A 5,182-nucleotide genomic window follows, 5' to 3' on the forward strand; every position below is an offset into this window, starting at 1 on the left:
ACAGACGCATTACACATCTTCTTCATCATCATCGTATTCATTCCTTTCAGGCTACCATTTTAATATCCAACTATTATAATTTCTGCACAAAACAAATTAATATGCTGCCATGTTCTTGTTAATGTTGAGATTGACCCTCTGCGCCCTCACACGCCGCTCTACCCCAAAGTAGCCTATCAGAGTGAGGTGAGGTGTAGCTCCCGTCTGTGATTATGGTGATAATAGAAAGTGCGACTTCCACCCATCTGAACAGGCTCCCTAAATTGTATTTGTAACAAAAATACATTTATTTTTAATAGTCAGAGAACACATTGTGTCAATAATACCACATATTTGAGCAAATGCAGTACACACAGTTTACACGCAGACAAGTATTGCTAACTAAAAACAATCATTTCACAAAATGGCTAAGTGTGCGCTGAACATGACATAGCCTAAGTAAGACAAAGCTGCTATACCATCATATTTGAAAACGTGTTATGCTTTTATGATGTAATTTTATTTTTTATTGTTGGACATAAAAGACTGGGAAAACACCAGCAAATCAGCTCCAAGTGATTTGAATTTTTGGAATCTGTTCCAAAGTATTCCAAAAATTGGAGAAATATACACTGAGTAGACAAAACATTAAGAACACCTCTTTACATGACATAGACAGACCAGGTAAATCTAGGTGAAAGCTATGATCGCTTATTGATGTCACTGTATTAAATCCACTTCAATCAGTGTATATGAAGGGGAGGAGACTAGTTAAGGAAGGATTTTTAAACCTTGATACAATTGAGACATGGATTGTGTATGTGTGCCATTCAGAGGGTGAATGGGCAAGACAAAAAATGTAAGTGCCTTTGAACGAGTTATGGTAGTAGTTGCCAGGCGCACCGGTTTGTGTCAAGAACCGCAATACTGCTGGGTTATTCACGTTTAACAGTTTCCCGTGTGTATCAAGAATAGTCCGCCACCCAAAGACATCCAGCCCATTTGACACAACTGTGGGAAGCATTGGTTTTCCTAATGTTTGGTATACTCAGGTTATGTGATCGTAAACAAATATAAGCAATGTTTGAAATTATTGTTATAGTCAAATATTATCTATTTGGGCTTCTTGCGGTAAATGTGTAGTCGACACATTATTTGTAATTATGTTACTGCCCCTTAACCAAAAAATCTGCCTGCGGCTGAACCTAGTTGATGATCCCTGCCCTAACAGGTGTGTGCGTAAAGCATCGATCACATAGATACTATAGCCTAGCATTTCTCTGTAGGCTGCTTTGCTTTCGTTATTACATTGTCTTTGGTACCATTATCATAAGTCCGTCTTTTCGACATGTACAGAAATGTCAAAATGAGATTAAGACAAAATGTCCCCCGTTTTTGAGGTCTTGGAGACATTCTTGATTTGGGAAGGAATCAGAAGCTTGTGCGCGCGCAGCCTAAACTTCTGGTCTCTCACGCTGTATATTATAACATTCCAACAGCTATTCGTCGTCAGTATCCAAAAAGCAAAAAGCGAAAAGTTGCACCATTCGTTTCCAATAACATTTCCCACGACAAAGACAGCAATGGGGGTGAAGGATAACGTAAAAGCCAGCGTTAAGGTCCCTATCGTTTTGGCAGCCTTGATATCGGAGAAAGTGGGTTTGGAGCCGCTTTGGCTTTCGCTTTCAGCCAGATGTTTTCTCTGCTTTGAGTTCTGGCGTATGCTAGACAATGAAATTTATATTTATCACCACGGTTCCACCAAGGAGTGTGAAATCAAACGCGGGAAAGAGCAGGAGAATGTTCCATGCCTGGGAAGGAAACGTGTCGATGGTGCCCAGTGCGTAATTGCACATTCTACTACAAAGGTTATATTCAAGGGCAATTTCATTGCTGAAAATCATCGGAGACACTGCCAGAAAGAAACTTCCCATCCATGAGAAGAGTATGAGGATAGTGGTCCGTTTGCGCGTAATGACTGATTCCTTGTGCAACGGCCTCAAAACTGCGATGCTCCGTTCGATAGTAAGGAAAAATATAGTCGTAATGGACACAAAGGTGCAGCCAGCAAAAATGGGGCCAATTAAATTGCACGGGTGAAAAGTTGCTGCTTGTGAATTGTTCACGATCCATTCTGGCGCGGAGTTGTTCAACATAAGCGACACCTCTGCGTAAACGGAGACGGGCACCACGAATATCCCTACCGCCAAGTCAGCCACCGCTAGCGACGCTTTCAGATATCCCTGGGGCGTATGAAAGTGCTTAGTTCCGCACAGTACGGCTAATGTCACGGAGTTGCCGAACAAGATAGCAAAAATCAAGATGACCATAAAAACGACCATCAAAATCTTGTTGGTCACAGCCCAGCAACACAGAGTACAGTTTGTCGGCTCGGTTCCCTCTGGCAGCATGATTGGTCTATATGAGAAACAGACCATGAACTGAAGTTACTGTAATAAGGATGACTATCTTCCTCTCTTCAACTGCATGTTACAGCAAGAACAGCTGTGGTAAACATATTTGACTCCAGGACAGGGCACGCGCTGTGCTGTCTCGCGTCGAGCTGTCACTACGAGTAAAGCAATGACGTCATATATAGTCATGACAGCAGCTGGAATAGTAAATACAGATTATATTATTGGTAAAGTGGATTTCATAACGGAAATCTTGCAACCCTAATATTTGATAATAATGAAAAAAAGACGATAAAATGTACTAAAAACATAATATTCTAGGCTATTGTTATACAGTAGGCCAATCGCAATTATAAGAGTCGTTATTGCAGATGGTAGAAACACCTCACTTACTTTAAATAGATGTTCAAATTATTAGATATAAAATTCACCAATATGCTTTATTGGGCACACATAGGCCTACACAGTGGCTGCATCTTTTGCTCCAATTGAAATATTCCATATATAATCCCTCTCATAAAATAATGAACTATGACAGATTACTATTCTCAAACCCACTTTTTCAGATGACTCTTGGAGACGAGGACCAGACCCAGTCAGTCCGGGAAGATATGACTGGACAGGGCTTGACGTCAGTATGACTGTATGTTCACTGCATGGTCGAATATTATAGGCAGAACTAGAGATTACATTTTTACGCAGGCAGATTCAACCCCATTGGCTGATGTCCTTGATGACAATATTTATGTTTAAATAGTTTTTTTGACATATGAGGTTTGCTTTGCACACTTTTGGGATGACAAACCTGCCAATTTACAGTTGAAGTCGGAAGTTTACATACACCTTAGCCAAATACATTTAAACTCAGTTTTTCACAATACCTGACATTTAATCCTAGTAAAAATTCCCTGTTTTAGGTCAGTTTGGTTCACCACTTTATTTTAAGAATGTGAAATGTCAGAATAATAGCAGTGAGAATGATTTATTTCAGCTTTTATTTCTTTCATCACATTCCTAGTGGGTCAGAAGTTTACATACACTAAATTAGTATTTGGTAGCAATGCCTTTAAATTGTTTAACTTGGATCAAACGTTTTGGGTAGCCTTCCACAAGCATCACACAATAAATTGGGTGAATTTTGGCCCATTCCTTCTGATAGAGCTGGTGTAACCGAGTCAGGTTTGTAGGCCTCCTTGCTCGCACACGCTTTTTCAGTTCTGCCCACAAATTTTCTATAAGTGTGAGGTCAGGGCTTTGTGATGGCCACTCCAATACCTTAACTTTGTTGTCCTTAAGCCATTTTGCCACAACTTTGGAAGTATGCTTGGGGTCATTGTCCATTTGGAAGACCCATTTGCGACCAAGCTTTAACTTCCTGACTGACCCAAGCAGAATTGAGGCTGTAATCACTGTCAAAGGTGCTTCAACAAAGTACTGAGTAAAGGGTCTGAATACCTATGTAAATGTAATATTTCATTTTATAATTTTTTAAAAACTTTTTTTGCTTTGTCATTGTGGGGTATTGTGTGTAGATTGATGAGGGGGAATTTTTTTGGGGGTCCATTTTTGAGTGGGGCTGTGGCGTAGCAAGGTGTGGAGGAGGTCAAGGGGTCTGGATGCTTTCCGAAGGCACTGTATAACATTCTATAGGCTACACATACTGAGACAGACGGGCATTGTTTCACTGTCCAGACAGCATCAGATACATGGTCTACACATACTGAGACAGAGAGGTGTTGTTTCACTGTCCAGACAGCATCAGATACATGGTCTACACATACTGAGACAGAGAGGTGCTGTTTCACTGTCCAGACAGCAAAAAAAGAAGAAAAAAAAACTTCCTGACTGATGTCTTGAGATGTTGCTTCAATATAACCACATAATTTTCCTACCTCATGATGCCTTCTATTTTGTTACGTGCACCAGTCCCTCCTGCAGCAATGCAACCCCACAACATGATGCTGCCACCCCATGCTTCATGGTTGGGATGGTGTTCTTCGGCTTGCGAGCATCTCCCTTTTTCCTTCAAACATAACGATGGTCATTATGGCCAAACAGTTCTATTTTTGTTTCATCAGACCAGAGGACATTTCTCGAAAAAGTACGATCTTTGTCCCCATGTGCAGTTGCAAACCGTAGTCTGTCTTTTTTATGGCGGTTTTGGAGCAGTGGCTTCTTCCTTGCTGAGCACCCTTTCAGGTTATGTCGATATAGGACTCGTTTTACTGTGTATATAGATACTTTTGTACCTGTTTCCTCCAGCATCTTCACAAGGTCCTTTGCTGTTGTTCTGGGATTGATTTGCACTTTTCGCACCAAAGTACGTTCATCTCTAGGAGACAAAACGCGTCTTCTTCCTGAATGATATGACGGCTGTGCAGTCCCATGGTGTTTATACTTGCGTACTATTGTTTGTACAGATGAACGTGGTACCTTCAGGCTTTTGGAAATTGCTTCCAAGGATGAACCAGACTTGTGGAGGTCTACAATTTTTTTCTGGGGTCTTGGCTGATTTCCTTTCATTTTCCCATGATGTCAAGCAAAGAGGCACTGAGTTTGAAGGTAGGCCTTGAAATACATCCACAGGTACACCTCCAATTGACTCAAATGATGTCAATTAGCCTATCAGAAGCTTCTAAAGCCATGCCATCATTTTCTGGAATTTTCCAAGCTGTTTAAAGGCACAGTCAACTTAGTGTATGTAAACTTCTGACCCACTGGAATTGTGATACAGTGAATTATAAGTGAAATAATCTGTTTGTAAACAATTGTTGGGAAAATGACTCGTG

General features: G+C 40.7%; 1 pseudogene; it reads right to left on the reverse strand.

The window, feature by feature from the left end:
- Positions 1–263: 263 nt before the first annotated feature.
- On the reverse strand, positions 264–2,474 carry LOC139573638 (beta-2 adrenergic receptor-like; annotated as a pseudogene).
- Positions 2,475–5,182: the final 2,708 nt, after the last annotated feature.

This window comes from Salvelinus alpinus, chromosome 4, assembly GCF_045679555.1.
Source record: "Salvelinus alpinus chromosome 4, SLU_Salpinus.1, whole genome shotgun sequence".
Classification (NCBI taxonomy): domain Eukaryota; kingdom Metazoa; phylum Chordata; class Actinopteri; order Salmoniformes; family Salmonidae; genus Salvelinus; species Salvelinus alpinus.